Here is a 19885-nt window from a genome sequence, read left to right on the forward strand (position 1 = left end):
CATTAAAAACCCATCTAGATATCTAGCTCCTCTCCTCCAGGTTGTCACTCTACAACACTTCCGATGACTTTCTGGTCACCAAAGCCCTTCTGAATCCTTAACCTTACTGTGTCCTCTGCCACACGGGACACTGTTGACCTGTTTCTCTCTTGAGGCCTCGGATATCACACTCTGATGATTTCCTTCTTTCTTTCTAACCCTTCTGGACTCTGCTGTGTCTATCTCCTAAGGCTTCCCAGTCTCTGTCCACAATAAACTGTCATCTTTCTGGGTGCCCCTCTTCTGTCCCCATGGTTTCAATTCTACATACACCGAAAGCTTCCGCACTAGCCAGAGTGCAGACCTCCAGGCTGAGCTTCGGAGAGCTACATTTAACTCCCTACTTGAAGTCTTCAGTCAAAAGCCTCAAACCCACTGGCCTAAAGCCAAAGTTGGCACCTCCCGCGTCTCTGGGACTGGCCACTGTCCTTCGTGTTCTCAATCATCACAGAGCCTCACCCAGAAACCGGAAACAAATGGCCACCTCTTGACCCCTCCCACCTCCTCTCTCTCCCTCTCTCTCTCCTTCTTGTCCTCAACAAAACCCCACTTTATTAACACTTCAAAGAACCATTTACATATTTTGATCTCTATAATCACTAAATCTGGGTTCCAGATTATTCTTTTTGTTTTGTTTATCTCCCGTACTTATTTGTGGTGAAAACACAATAGACTCTCTTAGGAATTGTCAAGCGTAAGATTCATTGTCATTGTAGTCACCAGGATGTACATCAGAACTTCGGAACTTGTTCCTCCTAACTGGATCTTGCTATCCTTTGGCCAACTTCTTCCCAGTCTCCCCTTCCCCAGATCCTGGTAACCGCATTCTACTTTCTGCTTCCAAGTTTGATTTTTTAGATTTCACATGGGTCAGAAGATCCTGTGGTAATTCTCTTTCTGTGCCTGGCCCATTCCACTCAACATGATGTCCTCTAGGTTCATCTACGCTGCTGCCAATGAGACAGTTTCATTCTTTTTAAAGCCCACTTCATTGTGCATTTATAGCCTATCTCTTTATCCATTCACCCACAGACACTAGGTTGTTTCCGCGTCCGAGTTGTTGTGAACAGTGCTACAGTGAACACGGGAATGCAGGTATCTCTTCAACATATCTGTTTCATTTATTTTGGGTATATAGGCAGTGGTGGAACTGCTGTGTTATGTGGTAGTTTTATTTTTAATGTTCTGAGGGGATGCCGTGATGTTTTTCACAATGGATGTACCAACTTATATTCCTACCAACAGTGGGCAAGAGTTCCCTTTTCTCTGGGTAACTTTCAAAATGTCTGATCATGACACGTCACTCGCTGAAATAACTAAGACCCTTGTGTGCAAGATAAAGTGAAAACACCCTAGTGTGTGAACTAAAGGCCCAACCCATGACCTGGGCCTCCCTTCTGGGCTCCTTATTTTCCCACCATATTCTGTTTTGCTTCTAGACTCTTTTTTCCTTTAAGCTTCATTTTATGTACATGTATATAACACAGCGTAATTCTTGCTTCTGGCTCTCACACATACTATTCCTTCTACCTGGAACTTACTTCACACACATTTTTCTTACCTAAATTTTTCAGTATTAACTTAGAAGTCAAATCTTCCAGAAGACTTTCATAATCTCTCAAAAGTGCATCAGGTGACCCCTGACAATATCTGCTTCTGTAGCAAATGATGATTATTCAAGTAATTTTATTTATCTAACTCGAGAATAACTGCTTAGGTCTTCATAACTATACTCTATGAACTCTTCGAGGGCAGGAACCATGCCCAGTCTTTCTTCCATCTCTAATTCCTTATTCACCACCTGGCAGAGTAGGTGCTGAAAATATTTGTTGAAATTCCAAGGAAGGTCAGTAGAGCCGCTATGAGGTTTTCTAGGTGAGGGTCAGGCAAAGGATCTTCAGCCCCAGAGGCTAAGGGTCAAGCAGGAAGCCGTGATACTGAGGCTAAGGGAAACCATGCACGACACTGATTACAGGGAAGAGAGGGGTTTTCTTACACTTGTTTTGTCTTGTGTGTACCGTGGCCCTGTAGGGGGAAGAGTTAAGTGTCTGATTCTGGACTATGCTGAGGGGCTCTGGAGGGAGAGGTGACCAGCAGTGCCCTGATCAGTAGTTATGAAAAGATGACCCGGGTCAGTCCTAGGGCAGGCTGGAGGCCAGGACTCATAAAGAGTGGCCTCTCCCGTGGCTGGCTCTGCCTCAGCAGCTGCGCCCTGTGTGCTGCCTGAAAGAAAAGGCAGATGCAGGAATGGGGTATTTCCCACCCTTTCTGTACCGGGCCTCCGCTCTGCCCAGCTTTGCTTGTGCAACTCCCACAAGGTGTTCCTAGGCTGCTGCAAAGAAAGAACACTGACAGGCATTAGTTTTTAATTGATGCTCTAGTCACCAAACACTTACTGGTAAACTAAAAATTCAGTGGCTCGCTATTGTCTGTAATGTGTACACATCATGCTATGAGAGAGAACAGAAACTACCCCCAAACCAAAAAAGCTTGAGTTTGATTTTAAACAGGGAATTTGGAAGGCAGAAAAGGGGACTTCAGGCTTTGTTCTATCATCCAACTACTACTGTTATAAATTTCTTCATACGTTTCCTCATTGGACACATGATGCTTATTCTACACGTATGTACTCAATTCAGCCCGGCCTCTTGCCTTCCCACACAACACCACCCAAGCCTTTTCTGGGTTGTTAGGACCGTAAGCAATGTTTCCTAATGCTGTACCACACGTCAGAGTGTAGAGGTGCCACAGTAACCGCTGTGGATGCCCGCTTCCAATTTAATGCTGTCTTGAGTAATACCAGACGAATAAGGTGGTGCACAGAGCTTTTTCTGTATTTCAGATATTTCCTTAGGCTAGAGTCCCAGAATTGGAGTTATTAGGTCAAAGTATGTGATTATTATAAAACTCTTAACACATACTGCCAAACTGCTTTCCAAAGGCCATATTTACTTACATTCCATGATAGTAACTATTTAACTAGATTTTGCTCTGAGGAGGACTATAATTAAAAGAAAACGGGCATACAATAAAAACAATACCAAAAAACCTTCACAGCTTTTGCTTTTAATTTGGCAAGCAAAAATGGTAATAGTATTATTTTAATATATGTATGTATTTTACTAATTGTACATTTTAATATAGATCAGTATATGTAGTTGTTGTTTTGCCTTTGCCGTGGATTTTCCAGCCCTGTGCTGACCTTTGATAGTCTGACACACACTACAGTCTTCACGGAGGTTATACAATATTCTGTGTGAAGTAAAAATAGTTTCCAGAGAGAGCAGCCAAGCAGCCAGCCTGAATCCAGACTCCAACCCTGAACAGATGTTTACTTGGCAGCCTAGCTGCAAGAATTAACATCAGAAAGCAAAGCAATTAAAGGAAAACACAAGCAGATCGCACAGCTCTGAATCATGGCTCTGTGAAGGCCCCAAACCATCTGGAGACAGGGCTCGGCATCCATCTGGAGAAGGACCGGCCTGCGAAGGGTGCGGAGACTGGGCCCAGGCCAGGGGCTCGCAGCTCGTGGTCCTGTCCCCAGCCATGGCTCCACACTGCATTCCAACAGATGCCAACTCCCCCTCTTCCTCTGGGACACAATCAATCCTCTCACAGGCACGGACCCTGTGTCTAACTTGGTATCTCTGGAAGCACCAGGGCCCGGCCCTGCGTAGTCAGCACACAGCACTTCTCTGCTGGAATGAACTGAAATTTAATCTTCCCAACTAGGGCAGACATCTGTCCCCCAGCCAGAAGATCTCTTCCTAAGGCCAGCAGCTGAGGAGAACCCACTCAGGACCCTGGAACCTGCAGAGCAGGGCAGCGGGCAGCAGAAGGCAGCCCAACCCAGGTACCCAGGCACCTCTGCAGCATCTTCCATCCTCCTGGTCCTTGCCAGGTTCCCCGCGAAGCCGAATGCACCATGGGCCCAAGTGTGACCTTAATATGACAGGCAAAACTGGCAACCCATTATTTTAATGGGTCTTGTTTTAGCAGGAGATTTTTCCTTTTCCAAAAAACAGATGATTTTCAAAGGGCATCTTCTATGAGTGTACAGGATACCTTAAGCGACAACTGAGGAAGATTTTGATTTTGATGTCTTAAAAATGGTTTGATCACACATTTCAAAACACTTCTCTAAGATCTAACCCATACTTTAGGAAACACACTGACTGCCTTTTATTCTATACTTTCTTTTTTACAAAATAAAAAATCCCTACCAAGTTCTTGTATTTAGCAAAGAATTTACTAAAGCACTTAATAATAAAAAAACCAGGCACATATACTTGGCCATAATCTATCAAATTATTTATTCCAGCTTTCTATTTTGAAAGATTTCATTTCTCTCACCCATCCCGTTTAACTATTTGAAAAGATAGGAGTATTGTTTTATTTAATAACAATGCAATCATCTCACCAGAAAATGAAGCACAGGTTCAATCTTGTTACCTAATATAAATTCCACATTCATATTTTCCCAATTTCCCGGAAATGTTCTTTGTAGCTGATTGCAAAACAAATTAGCATCCAATCAAGGATCACGCAGTCCATTTAGCTGTCATTTCTCTTTCAGCTATTTTTGAGGCCAGCTTTAATACAATAATTTGTCCTTAAAAATTTGGAAAATTCGGGCCAGTTGTTCTGCAGAATGCCTCACTGTCTGGCTTTGTTCCGTCTTGCCCTGTCGCGAGCTTCCGGTTGAAGATTCTTGGCGCTGTCCTCTTCTCACAGGCCAGGCTAAGAAGCCCAGGGTCTCAGTTTACCCCGTCACGGCCGCTGTCCAGCTGGCCCCTTGCACAGGGCTGTCTGCCAGCTCCCTCTCCGGCACAAGTGACTCCTGTGTGATGAACGCGTGACTGGCCAGCCGTTGGCCATGCAGCCACATTTTGTCCCCAACAACGCTTTCCTCAGTGTTGTCACCATCCCCTGGTGCTGTGGGGGACCCTGCAGGAGGGACTGCAAAACAGTGACTTTTCAGGTTCTGGTTTCTTCTGTATTTATTCCTGGCAGTCCTTCGTATAAGAGTATTCACACCACCATTTGGGATCTTTTTAGATTACTACCACAGACTCAGCATTTCCCTTTTTACTCAGGTTACAGTACACTGCTGTCTTTCACATCGCCCACATCTGGCGAGCAGTCAGCTCCTTTAGGTCAGCGTCTTTGGATGGGTCTGCATCACTCTTCAGGTCTCCTTGTCCTACAGCCCGCATCAGGTGTTTTTGCCCAGAGCCCTGTTTCTTTTACTGAAGAATTAAAGTTTGAAACCAACATCTGAGCTTTAGAAATGCACTTATTTCTACTGCGGTATTTTTAGCTCTAGCCAGGCATGTCCAATCTTTGATTCTTTATTTTATTTTCTTCTACTTTGATTCTTTATTTTTTGCCCTGGTATTTTTGCATGAAGAGGAACTGTCTTGGGCTGCACAAAAATATGTAATATAGTTAATATATATGTAACAAAACTTCCTTTTCAAAAATATTTTTATTATAGATTAAAAAAAAGAACAGAAAGGCAAAACAGTGTTGAGAAACCAGGTGTAAAGACTGACGCCTGGGTGGGACCCTCCTTGAGATGCAGGGGACAGTACAGCAAGCTGACCCTCCCTGGCCTGTTCGCTGGGCATCAACCTATTTCAAGGAGCGAAACAACTACAGCTGAAGTCTATTAATTAGGTGCATTTGGATGCAAACTGTAAATTATGAACCTGATGGATTTCCCTGATGTCTGGATCACATGCTTGCCTGCTTCCGGTTTATGGGAACCTAATGAAAGGAGGAGCCCTGACAGTTGGCTCTCTTGTCCACTAGAGGCAGGAGTCCCCTGGCTCTCCTCTTCCAAGTCACCTTTGTGGTCAGCTGGTTTCTGCAGTGCTGGGAGATGGGCTGGACATGCCTGTGAGCCCTTTCAAAGGTCGGAGCTGTTTTACATCACCCACCTAATCTGTCCGCCTCTCTGCGCATGTGTCTGTCCATTTTGCTTCTCCCTTTTATTTTCAATCATAATTTCATACGGACGCCTCCAATTCTAATGCAATACTACAATCTCTCACCTTCCCTCATTCCTTATTGTAACTCTCTTTTCTCTCTGTGAGGAAACTGGCATGAACTTCTTTATTTACTCTATCTCCCTAAACATATAAGAGTTTCCTAATGACCATACCAGCCAAAGAGCAAGAACAAGTCATGATGTAAAGATAAAGATGTGTCTGAAAGTCTTTCCTACTCACAACACACCTGAGTGTGCAGTCAGCACGCTGTGATTGAAAGTTGTTTGAATTAATTCTTTGTGATTAGGCAATCAATTTGAGAAACAGTTCAGTTCCTTTGTTTATGTTCTTATTCTACTTTCAGGCACACTTTAACATTTTTTTGATTTAATTTTGTTTTAGGTAAATAAAACAGTCATATGTTTCAAAAGTCAAAGCCATATGAAAAGAATACTCGGCACATTGTCACGGCACACTACCCCTCCTACTCCATGCCCACTTGCGGAAGTAACCACTTCATCATTTCTAATTTAGCCTTCCTGCTTCTTTTTGCAAAAGTAAGCAAGTATATTCATATATTCTCATTGTTTTTTATATTTTGTCCAAAAGTATTCTTAATCTAGATGAAGAGGTAAGGAATTCTTGTGTAAAAAACTAAAGAATACCAAGGAGAATAGTGATGTCGAAAGCAGGACAGATAATCAGTACACTACTAAGTATTCTGGTGGTCTCTGTGCCTCCGTGAGAAGTATTCAGAGGTAGATTTTGACAATCACATTAATCATGCCCTGAATTTAAACACTGGCTGAGCATCCAAAGTTCTGCACTGCCAAACATAAGGCAGCAGCAGATTTTCCTAATGGAATGGAACTTTCCACACTAAGCCGGCTGTGGTCATTACACACATCTAGTCTCACCAACAATGGACACCAATGCCATGCCCTGGACCAAGAGGGAACAGTTATCGTTATACACAGGAGGCATGGGGACCAGTCACCTCAGAATCACATTCTAGAAATATGTGCAATGTAAGTAGATATAAATTAAAGGCTCACTTTAGAATAGTGTACTGTGAATACTAATGGTCCACCTTAGAAGAGGAGTTCTGTAAATAGCTCTAGCTAGCTTTAAAAGTAAAAATATATTTGGCTATAAGATCTTTAATTGAAAGATACTTCACTAAATATCCAGACAAAATCACTGATTGTAAAGGTAGTAAAGGCAAAATTCAGATGTAATTTGACTTCCTTTAGCCTAACAAAAATGTACCAGTTTAAAGAGTCAAATACCTTTGTAGCAAAATAGTAAGGTAACATTAATAATCCGAACACTGATAATATGTCCTAGACTGTATCAAGTGCTCAGTATGCATTTTGTTTTCTCTTCATAGTATTCACTGGAAGATATTATAATTACTGTAATGATTTCCATTTTGTAAATGATAAAACCACAGCTTTTCAAAGGTTAGGGGCTTTGCCAAAAGTCATAGTGCAATATAATCACATCAAGGATCCTTAAAATTTAGACTTAGGCAGGTCATCTACATGTGACTGCCCACTCTATTTTGACCAATATTATAAATGCCCATTATTTTCTAAAGTTAAAATAATTTTTAAAAGGTAGATAATAAAAACAGAGATCCAACTCAATTCCTTAACTTAGTCATTCTTTCAGCTAGTATACCTTCACACAGCTAAACATGCTAACACTCCTCTACTAGGCTTGTCTCTATCATCTACTACAAGAAATTCAAATTTAGTGTTCTCAGACATTTTTCACCTTTTTGCTTCCATTCATCTTCCCATAGTCGTGGTACACCTTTTTGTTAATTAATACTCCACAGCTAGAATATTGTGGTGACTAAACAAGCAATCTTTACTATTTACACTGATAATATATCATGCTGACATTTCATTTCTTCTATTTCTACAGTGGTACTGCATCACAGACTTATATTCTTCCTTGTTTTCTCATTTCTTGGTTTTTTAGCTTTCTATATCCTTTTGGTAATGCTTCTTAGGACTCTCCAACTGAATCGGAAAATTCACCAAAAATGTTTTTGTCTACAAAATTAGATTGATACAGTCTATCCAGTTCAGCTTTCCTTCCGTGCACTGGCTTTCCAAAGCCTCTGTGCCGGCATGACACAGCCTTTGTCCTGGTGCCGGGCTGGCTACTTCCTCCTGTGTCCTGGGCTCCCTGTTGACTGCACTGTTGCTGCATACCCCGTTCCTAGGGGAGAGGGTCCTCATGGAGGAATCACGCAGCCCATCTTTGAGTGAGGCAGTATGGAGCGCACTGGAAGATGTGGTTACCAGATGGGCATCTGGCTGTGACCAGATCCCACACTGGCCTTTCTGCTGGGAAATCACCAGGTATCAGGCGACCTTAGGTCTTGTCCTGGGGGCTCTACACTTTCTCCAGAGAAGAGTCCTCCACGTTCATGTCTGTAGGTGGATGTCAGATGCCAGGGTTAGAACATGTGGCCAAAGGGAGTGATGGAGACATTCCACTCTTGATGCGGATTAGCCTAGATCCTTGTTTTCCTTCCACGCCTCTTTCTAACCCACCTCTACCTCAGCCTGCCTGCAAGACCCAGCCTCCTTACACTAGGAGAGAGGTGACCGCCTAGTTGTGCGAGGTCAGCTGCAGTGAGGGCGGTGATATTCTTCCTCCCCATTTACGTTTTCCACTAATTCTACCACTTCCCACCCCACGACGAGTCTTCCCAACATGCTGGTACTGACCGTGCCCAGGGCTTTCTGAGATACACAGGCATGTGGAATAACACCTTTCTTCTTTGTATGCCTTTTTCAATCATCTAAGTTTTAGAAAGCTCTACTAAGTCAATTATTGCTCCAGCCACTTCTCACCTAAAAATGAGTCTGGATTTCTGGTCCACCATCTTGTCCTTTATTCTCATTGTCCTCGTGAGTTAAAACTCCAGTTTCATTCATGCTAATGTGTTTGGAAAGCCTTCAACATAAACAAAATGTTATGGTTTCAATGAAAATTCTTCTACTCAAGATTTGTTCCTAAAATAATACAATGATCTCATTCTGTTGTATCAAATTGAGGTATGAATTAAGCCAAATTCTGAAAAGACAGTAAATAATTCTACTTTTTCCCCTAACACCAATGCCTCCTGGATTTCCATCAAATCACTTGATTTCATAAAAATAAAGATAACTGCAACTTTCCTCAAATGTAAGGTGGGAGTCTTGACAAAAGAAATTATTTTAAATGCTGTACAAAATACAGAGCTGAAGCAGAAGAATTTCACGGTTCTATATTAACTCTAATCTGTGCTAATGCCGAAGCAGGGAGCCCTTGTACCATGTCTTTATAAATAACATAGAGCTTAATAGTTCCACATCACCTTCAAACTTCTGAACACCCAGTAATAGAAGTGGCTAGTAGCTATACTTACAACAACTCTCAACTGATTATGTGCTCTTTTTGGTGTAACCAAAAACATTTTAAATGCATCAGAAAAATCTGATCAATGGGAATATATAGTAACTTCTGTTGTAAAGTCAATAAAATATGCAGTAACCTCCGTATACAGGGATTAAATGCTTTTCTGTATCACTGGCTGTGTAATTCTATGTTGCATTTTTATCTTTTGCTGCTGAATGTGTTAGATCATTTATAATATTATGCCCTAAGTGACTACTGAATACAATCTGAATAGAAAGATTAAGGTGAATGTTGCCCACATTGTAAAAATATACAGCCAGTTAAATTTAATAACTTCCCCAAAGCCAATGATATTTAAATACACATATAATAATTAAGGAGAATTAAATCTGTCTTACTCATAGGATTATATACACTAGACTTGAGCTTACAGACCTATATATGTAACACATGACCCTGGTATCAAATGGAGAAAAATGTGTGTGCTTCCCATAAGAAAGAAACCTGTATACAAGTATTTTCCCCAAGATGATTTATCTTTTGTATTTTATACACTGATACAGTACTTGTGTTCTATGACTAATTTATAATTCCACAGACAAACTTACAGCAGCTTACGCTGAAAGACATGCACAATACAGCTGCCACACACAGGTAAAAGCACGCCTGGCCTATTTTTCACCAAAGCGCTAATGCTGCTGACTTAAAAACCCCACTCAAGACACTGCCAATTAATCCCCCGTTTACTCCTGTCTCAGGGCAGAGGCAAACGAAAAACTCAAGATAGCTGTTTTTGTTTAAAGACAAAGACACAGCTCACTAGGAAAGGGAAACACTGTTTTCTACTTGAAATCGTAAGAAAATTGTACGACTTTCCTATAAGACACATTCAATGCCTGAAAGGCACTGTTGCCAAAAGCACTGTGCAGAACACATTTGCATATGGGCGTGTCATTTTTTTTGCACTTTAGCTCTGCTCACCGCTAAGATTTTTTAGAGCAAAAGGGGAAATCAGCAAAGGGAAAGTGGACAGCAGGCCCAGGCTTCCGGAGCCCCTCCCAGGGCAGCTGCACAGGCGCAGGGGCCTCCGGCCCTGGATGCGTGGGAGGTGCTGTCATCCAGGGCAATTCCTCGGAGACTCAGAGCTCGCGGTTTCCATGGGGTTTCTGCTAAGCAAGCACCCAGTCCCAGACTTGAGGGAAAGGCGGGTTTTCAGCATAAGCTCACCCTGTGCATAAACGAGCCAGCGCAGGGAGCCGCGGGCATCAGGGAGAGCTAGCGCCGCGTGACACAGTGCTGGCCAGTCCTGCCGCCTGGCTTTCTGAGGACAGCGGCCTCACCCTGCGGACTCTTTTCTGCAGACTCCGCCTGAAAACGCACGGGTGACCGGTTGACCGACCAACCACCAGTGCATTAAAGCGCAACCAGGAAACTCAGCTCTCCTCGCCCTCCCTTTAACCCTCTGTGGCGCCACAGGCTCCTCAGGCCCCTTAAGTTTCTCTGCTCTTCTTTGCTGTAAGAGGTCTTAAGCGTTTGCTATATTTTGTCTTTATTTTCTCACCTACAAGGTTTTTTTGGAAAAATTTCTTAAGATCTAGAAAAGTACAAAGAATAAAGAACCATATTGCTTATTCTAGCATTAACCTGCATTTGCTTAAATCAATCTCCTTCTTAACTAAACTTCTACTAAGCTCTGCCATTCAGCATTAGAGCTTTCCATGTTTGCTCTATTATATCACAAACTGAGGAATATTCTACTACATTTATGTGTGTGCATTTCTGATTATTTTCTCAGGAAAACTTGGAAAATTGCTAACCCTAAAACTAAATTTTAAGAGACATTTGATTAATATGTAGCTATTTTAAAAATCAACACTAATTTTCTGAAGAGATTTCTCTCATGGGGATATCTAGTAACTCAGGTTTATAGTTTTCTAAAGTTACAGCTTTAGAATATGTACTTAATGTGTCCCTTTTTCTTCCTTTTCTGGAATATCAAAAATTTTAAGTGACCTGATAAAACTCAGATACCCGCTGATAGCAAGAAAACTGCAAGCGGCGGCCTGGAGACAGGTGAAAGCCTAAGCATCCAAACTGCCCAAGGATAGGGCTTTTCTGGGAACACAGAAGCACATGGCTGGCGTATTCATGGGGTCCACTTTGTCCCCACACCCAGGTGGTCTGAGGACTGAGTATGAGGAGCAGGGTCCGCGTGGCTTTTCAAGAAAGCTTTCGACGTGCCCAAGAGTTTGACTGCGACAGGACTCAGTCCTCGATACTGTGACATCACAAAGTATGTGGAAGCTCACCCTGGCCTGAAATGGTATTTGTTTTTAATCTTAAAACGTAATTTTCCTTTCACCACAAAAATGGGTTCTTCAGCAAAATGTAGCTCCCTGAATGAATGAATCAACATAAGAGGGGAGTCTCCGGCACTGTGATTCTGAACTGCTTCTGGCAGTGATTAGTAAAGGATTCAGTTATCTCTCAAGTTTGAGGATCCCACCTATAGTCATTAAGCGCATGAGAGAGCCATCTACCACCTGATGAATAGCTGTGCCACATTACTTAATCACAGTATTACAGAGCGGGCAGCAAGCCCTTCCGGCAGTCACAGACTCTTCTCTCTACACCTCATCTGCAGGTGCACGCAGCGTTGTCCCAGGGAGTTGGGGAGCAAAACCCAGCAGGGCATCAGTCCCTGGCGTCATTAATACCCAAACCCTTCCTCCCGCTCTGCGGAGGTGTCCTAATGGAGACAGGGCAGCCGTTGTGCCCAGCTCCGGGAAATCCCTCCAAGGGCGCTGGCTGCCTGAGGCCCTCTGGAGAAAAGCACCCCTGTGCACTTTCGCACATACAAGCCCTTATGTTTGCGACGCTGTTCTCAGCCAACAACAAGCAGACGAGTAGAAATAATAAGTGAAATAAATTCCTCTTGCAAGCAGAGACAGCCTGGCAGGATAACCTCCCTGTGACGCCAAGCCCGTGCTCTCTGTCTAAGCTTTACACGAACTCGGGTCACAAGTTAACAGTAAGCACTGCTTTGCTTGCTGTGCTGTTGTATGCGATTTACTTGATAAATCTGACCCAGTGGGTAAAAAATGGTCAAGTGAGTATCTGAGTCAGATCTATGAGATAAAATGTTTTGTGCTTTTCCTGGTTGCCCCTCAGTGAGGCGACACAAGGAATAGCTGCAGTGTAGTGAATGAATACGGACTATTTTGCTACCTCTCTCCTCTCAGAATTCATACTTTTCTTCTGCTGCATATTCACTATGAACTAGCATGAGTGACTCTGCATAAAAAAGGCCAGAATTTTCAGATTCCTTTTAGCCCAGGCACACTCTCACCCATGAACCCTTCTATTGCCACACTCAGAGGCAGCACATGGACACACACATCTTATCTGTCTCCACCTCCCTCTGACCCTGATTCTGCTCCTCTGTTCATAATAACCACTCGTCACTATCTTGTTATAAATATTTATTACCTGTTCCTCCCCACTAGAAGGTAAACTTCAAAAAACAGGCACTCGTTTGGGTATGTTTTAAGTGAATCATGAACAGTTTGTAATCTACACAGTAGGTGTTCCACAAACATATACTAACTCAATGAAAAAAGTCAAATTTACCTGTCAATCATTTCAAATATATTAAATCCTTTTCAATGAGTCTTAAGGAAAAAGTCAAGATAAAGTGATTTAAGGAACAAACATTTAATATTGTTTATCTAAAAGACTACTCATAACAAAGACTGTGCTGTCTTAATTTATTTCAAATTTGGAAAGAATACTTACAATGTAAGGAGTTATGAAATGGGGATTTGAAAGGAAGTGAAATATATATATCAAACATACTGCACGAGATATTTAAAGCCAAAAATCAAATTAAGTCAAATCATCACATGTAATTTATGCCAATATTAATGATGTAAGCATATTACAGAAGTAAAAATAATTTTAATTCCTCAGGTTATTTGCTACCATATTTTGCCAAGGAGTAACAAGGGAAAACATAAGAACAGATTCATGAAAATTTCAAATAGAATAAATTTCTGTGAAACACGAAACTAATGTTGTCTAGAAGTATAATACCTTAGTTGTAAATCTACCTTTATCAGTGAGGCTCATATAAAATTATAATCACTATGAAAACATATTTTAAATAGAAGCCCAAATACTCAGAATAGGTATATGGAGCACTAATTCAACTGACAGATAAAAACACATTGCAGAAATGATAGAACACATTTATAATGTAATGTGCATTGTAGCTATCACAGGGATTATTAATTTGTTTTTAAAAGTCTGTTAGGTAAGCTATTCTAATTGAAAAATACTCATTTTGTCAGGCTGAGCAGGATAGTTCTTAGTAATATTGACTACTTTAGGATTGTGTATGCATTATTTTAAATATTTGGAAATATCTAAAATGACTCAATTCCTTTTATTCCTTCATATTTTCTTAATACTTCCTTTCAAGGTCATTTTCTTTTCTCAATGACTGGATATCAAACTACCTTTGACTGCTTTCACTTAATGTAGGTCTTCAGTTAGATCCAAGACACTCAATGTTTCCTTTGAAAAGAAGCAGATTCTCATTTTTTAAAAAGGTATTTAAAAAAATAAAAAAATAAAAAAAGGTATTTGGTTGGCACCTCGTGTTGTGACTCCTTCAACATAAACTAACATGGTTATGAAGACCGAAAAAAAAAAAAAAGAAGTCAGGAAATCAGCACCAAAAACTAGAATTAAGCATTCTTAAATTACAGGTGACTTTTCTGAAACTCAATGTGCCCCTGATCTTCATGAAAAAATATTAGGTCTGTTTTACCAAAAGATGCATCTACACTAAACTCAGTATTTGCTTTCAGACATTGAAAATCAAGTGATGGGGGGATAATGTCATGAAAATCACTACTACCCTAGGAACCTAGAGTCAGATCCTCTAAAAACTTAACTCAACTCCTACTCTGGTTTAGAAAGTGAGTGTTTAGCCTCTCCGAATTTTGATCCTTATTTTATAGGTGAATCTAATAATGCTTACACTGCCTGCTAGTGAAGGATAGCAGGAGAGAGCGGCAGCTGACATACGGCAGATATTCCATAAACGGTGGCCACTACCCACAGGTCCGCAGGGGAGACAGCCTGACTGCACTCTGCCTGTGCTGAGTCCTCGGTTCTCTTCTGCCCCTCAAGATTACAGTACAGTCGCCCTGGACAAAACTTTACAGTAAAGAAAAGTCATATCTGGTACTCTTCTTACTTCCCTTTTAACATCCCTACCTCACTGCTTAAATTCTTCACTGCCTATCCCCCTACAATGGTGCCTTCAGAATTACTGTTTCCAAAGTAATTTCCAAATCTGAAAACTCTTGCTAAGGGGTCAACAGTGCCAATCAGTGGCTTCCTGTGGTGGTGGCGAACCTTACAGAGCGTTCCGAGATAGCAACAGGCACCACTGGCTGAATGCGCTCGCCTGTCCAGACTGTAGCTCAATTCCACTGCTCAGTTTTCCTGAGGCTTAGCTTGTGGAAATCATGAGGGCAGCCGCAGTTTCAAGGACCCGACAGATGGGAAGGCTGGACTCTGGAAGCCACAGATCTGACACCACTGAGTCTCCAGTCTGTTGCACACAGGTACAACAGTGCGGGGAAATACCTAAGTCACCCAACCCAGCAGTGCCTGGCCCAGCCTGTGAGGTACAGGGTGGCTAGCAGCAAAGAAGCAAAAGTGCCCTGGCTGGCAACTGTGCTGACAGCATTACGTAGCCAAGTCCTAAGAGCCAGTCTACATTAAACAAGAGCAGTGACTTGGGTTCCCCCTAAATTTTCAAAGGTTGAGTATTGTTTTTTACACAACAAATTATTTTTATTGGACAATATAAACCTGACTGAAGCATTTTTGAATACAATTTCCTAGGGATTCTATGTGAAGTAGTTTACATCACGAGGACAGAAATTGATCCTGGCACTCAAATCTGTGAAACCCAAGTTCCCCTGAGCTACTTCATGAACTGCTTAGATGTCTGCACTATTCTATCTTCCAAATAATGTCTTCTTAATACTTCTTGATTAAATCAGTTCATCCATTCTACCTGATTAGCACCAGGGAGAAGATGAATAGAAGCTAAAACCGAACATACCGAACAAGGCCAGAATAAAATACACAAAAACCTGGTAAATCATTATGCTCTAGGAGTTCCTGTGCTAAAAAGAAATAATTTCTAGTCACAATAAGTGGAGTACACCTCCCACTTAATAATTCCATCGTCACTCTTTAAAGCAATACTCAAGGGCAGGAAGGTAAGAAAATATTGCTCATTTCATCAAACTCTTTACTGAAGCCAGTCTACAATAACTGCAAAAAATATGGATATTTAAACTTTTTAGAAGATCCTGTTATATAACATGGGTGAGGTCTACTGAAAATAATATTTCCAGATACAAACAATTTTTGCTAACATTTCTCCCAAAGCACGTGCATGCAGACGGAACGCGTCTGCCCGCAGTTTACCTCTGATAACAGGAAGCTCAGGCTTTGGTGTTTGTCCGTATCATTCAGAGGGAATGCACAACAGAAAGAAAAAGAAACAACAAAAACACAAGAGAAAGATGTGAGAGGGCAGGAGGAAGAGAGGGAAAGGAAGAAAAGCAGACCTATAATTATAATGCAAGTAGAGTGATGAATTATTGCAGGATATAGCTCCATGCAAATGTTCCTTCTCTCTCATATTCACATTCTCTCATTTATATTCTCTCATTCATACCCCCTTTTTCCTAGAAAGATGGAATCATCTAAAATGAAATCCCTTTGCTTCCAGGAAAGTGGGGGGGCGGGCTGCTCTTGAAGGCTTGCAAGCTGCCTGTACACAAGTGGTTTTGACAGGAGGTGCTGAAGAAATCACAAGGGCTCCCACGACACAAATCACCGTGCTTCTTCTGCATAACCCAGCTTTTCTGTCCTTCCGGGAGCTGGCTGAGGGGTATGGAGGAGAAGACAGCTAATTATGTACGCCTGATGCTCCTGTTGTGTAGCTTTACCTGGGTACCAGCAATAATCTCCTGAATATGAGCATAGAAAATGGTACAAAGTCAAAGAAAAAAACGTTCTATGGACATAAATTCTGACACCTGTGCTCAGGGAGGAATAGTCTATCTATGCACTTGTTCTCTGGGAACCAGTGATAAAATTACATGTAATAAGGTATAAAGCTACATGCAACAAGGTATGGGGGAAAAGAAATTACTTTAAATGACAACATTCAGTGCCAGTGTCACTCAGGAGAAACTCATGCTCTTGTGAGTTGCTGGTGGTAGAGCAAACCTTTTAGGGAAGTAATTTGGTGACTTCCATTCAATACTATGAATTGAGCCAATTAAAAAAAACTGCTTTACTAGCCACAGACTCATTCAAGTACTAAATAAAACATCTGTGCTACCTAGTTAAACTTGAACTCAAGAAAGGAACATCTCTAGGGTTAAAAACCAAACCAAACCAAACCAAAACAAAACAAGTTAGGCCCAAGGCAGGAGCCAGATCCACCCCATAGCTACGGTCAACCAAAGGAGGAGAGAGAAAGGCTTTCACTGAGGTAAAGGCCAAAGCTACCAAGAGCTGCTCTCTCTGCTAGACTAAATGATACTTAAAGTGTTAGCTTTCCACGACTACAATAAGACACCTGGGATAACCAACTTCACAGGAGGAGAGGCTGGTTCAGGGTCATGGTTTCAGAAGGTTCAGTCCATGGCCGGTTGGCTGCGGTGCCTGAGTACTCATGGTGGAAGGGGGAGGCAGGCAGAGGCCCCCTGGGCTCCCAGCACTGCCCCCAGAGCACCCCATGACCTAATTCCTTTCTCTAGACCTCACCTCCTAAGGCTTCCTGGCTGCCTAAGAGCACCAAAGCTTCAACGCATGGCCCCTGGGGTGATATCTGAGATCCACAGCACAGCACCCATCACTGAAGAGGCTCCTCTGCCCTGACAGAGTCAAAGATCATTCCAAGAAGTGGGAAATCCAGGCCTGGACAGGGCCGACTGCTGGGATGGCTGCACTCCCAGCGTCTGTGTTATCATGGCTGCGCCCCAGCAGGAGGTGATGTGACTGCTCCAGGACTGAGCGGTGGCTCCTTCTTTGTTAGTTTTGCTTCTCCGGCCTGGACTATGAGGGACACCCACAGCAAGGTCCCACCACCACAGGGGACACGAGTGCGAGACCCAGGACAAGGAGACACAGGGAGCACCAGGTACCACAAACACAAGACGTGTGCACCCTGTACACCAGAGACAACAAAACAAAGGGAACGAGACTTTAAATACATGGGTGTTAAATATGCAAAGAGATAGAGGGAGGAATAGAAACTATTAGGCAAGAATAATGCAGGTGCAAACAAAGCAAATTCTAGATGAAAAGCACGGCCATTAAAATAATTACATTGACAAGTTGATTTATAGGCTCCATAGAATGGAAGGCAAAATTAATAAACTGGAAGATAAAGCTCAGAAGATTATCTAGAACTTTTTATACATAAATGTCAATAAATGTATATAAGGTGTTTATATATCCAATTAATATACATTTTTCATAACAATAAATTCAAAATACTGATGAGTTTTATATGCAAAGATGTTCAACATGTTTAATTTTAATAGTAAAATTCAAAACTCAGAAATAATTACAATGTTTATTGATGGGATACTATTAGGATGTTAACACATTCATTTAGTGAAATACTACACTTTGATTAAATTAGGTATATGCCAGGTGTGGTGGCGTATGCCTGTAATGTAAGCACCTAGGAGGCTGAGCCAGATGGACTGCTGTGAGTTTGAGGCCAGGCTGAGCTACACAGTGAGTCCCAAGGCCAGCCTGAACTACACAGCGAGACCCTGTCTCAAAAAATCAAAAAATCAAAAAATATAAACTATAACATCTGAAAATATTGGAAACCGTATATGAAATAAATCTAAGTGAAAAAGCAGGCTGTACATTTGTCAATAATTATAACTATATAAGATGTATAGAAAAATTAACCACCAGCAAAACAGCACTATACTAGAGACTGTGCTAGGCAAGTATGATTATACAATATTTTTCTTTTGGAGGCCCTGTAGCTAGGAGCTAAGAAGTATTAATTGCCTCCACTGGGTAATTCCTTCAATTAAAAATTTTCAATTCTTGACTCATAGTTTCAACTGTTGAGTCATTATAATGTGAATTTTGGAATCTCAAGTGAAAAATCCCAATTTCTTTTCTCATTAATCAAGCATACACATCTGCAACATAAAGGGACGTTCAGCTTGCGACCTCTACTCTTTGTTCACACTGTCCTTGACAACATGTGAGCAAAGCCATTGCATTCAACACTGAGCTCCTAGGGAGCCCGCAGGACCCTCAGAGATGGAGCCGGCTGATGGTGCCTCGAGAAACATGATGAGCCCACTGCTGGTCCTCAAGGATGCAGCAGTGGTATAAATGACCTTTTGGCACATTTTAAATACTGTTTCTACAGTCATATAAACCAAGCCTGAATTATCTATATAAATAATAATTTTCCCTAACTCCTAACTATCCCCCAATACCTTCTGTTCTACAGAAAACCATAATGAATTAACGAGTAATCTAGACTTGAAAACTTTCTACTGCATAGCATTTGATCAAAGAGAATGACACATACATTCATGTTTAGGATGTAACATGGTATATGGATTTGTAGCATTACATCTAAAAAATATCTTAAGGATTAAGTGTTCTCTCAAGATTTCAAAAATCTTAAATTGAAGGAGAAAATCTTTCAAAAGAAAGAAAAGACTTTCCAAGGAAGAGCTGAAGACCTCTTCCCGGAAGCTTATGTGGGGATGGACAGTCAGGACAGGGCCAGGCTTGGACACAGGCTCTGCACCGGGGGTCACCACAGCTTCGTACCCTAGGGTTTGCCTCACGCTTGCCAATTAGCTTGCTTTTCAAAACTACCTCTGAGAAAGGTAACCTGATTTTGTTGCTCAACTTTAAAGAAAAACAACCTCTAGCTCACCATTTTAAAAAGATCAGAATCAAAAATCTAATTGAAAACATGCAGACTTTTTTCTAGAGCTTGACATCATTTGATATCAACCTTGATAATGGAATTCACCACAAGTGTTAGCATCAATTAGTTTTTAATTCCCATCCAAAGCCTTTCCTGACTTCTCTGAACCTCAATCTTTCCTCCAGAAACCACATGCTGCTGGGCATGGTAGCGTGTGCCTGTAATCTCAGCACTCGGGAGGCTGAGGCAGGAAAATCTCCCTGAGAGGCCAGCCTGGACTACAAAGTGAGTTCAAGGCCAGCCAGAACTACACAGTGAGACCTGGCCTAAGGAGAAAGAAAGAAAGAGAGAGAGAGAGAGAGAGAGAGAGAGAGAGAGAGAGAGAGAGAGAGAAAGCAAGCTTCACAAG

General features: G+C 41.7%; 1 protein-coding gene and 1 long non-coding RNA gene across 3 annotated transcripts in view; both read right to left on the reverse strand.

Moving 5' to 3' along the window:
* The window catches only part of Rnf217 (ring finger protein 217), a 109055-nt gene that overhangs the window by 52265 nt on the left and 36905 nt on the right, over positions 1–19885 (reverse strand). The gene's annotated exons all lie outside the window — the stretch shown is intronic.
* On the reverse strand, positions 4326–18006 carry LOC106010678 (uncharacterized). 2 transcript variants are annotated; one of them, XR_015442565.1, is made up of 3 exons: positions 10680–18006; positions 8906–9008; positions 4326–5464 (listed from the first exon to the last, which is right to left on the reverse strand). It is a non-coding gene; the product is annotated as an uncharacterized LOC106010678 (long non-coding RNA). The 2 variants fall into 2 exon arrangements; XR_015442564.1 differs by lacking the exon at positions 4326–5464 and adding an exon at positions 8463–8479.

This window comes from Heterocephalus glaber, unplaced genomic scaffold (genome assembly GCF_053883595.1).
Source record: "Heterocephalus glaber isolate CG9 unplaced genomic scaffold, H.glaber_assembly_v1.0 deba00001550, whole genome shotgun sequence".
NCBI classification, from domain to species: domain Eukaryota; kingdom Metazoa; phylum Chordata; class Mammalia; order Rodentia; family Bathyergidae; genus Heterocephalus; species Heterocephalus glaber.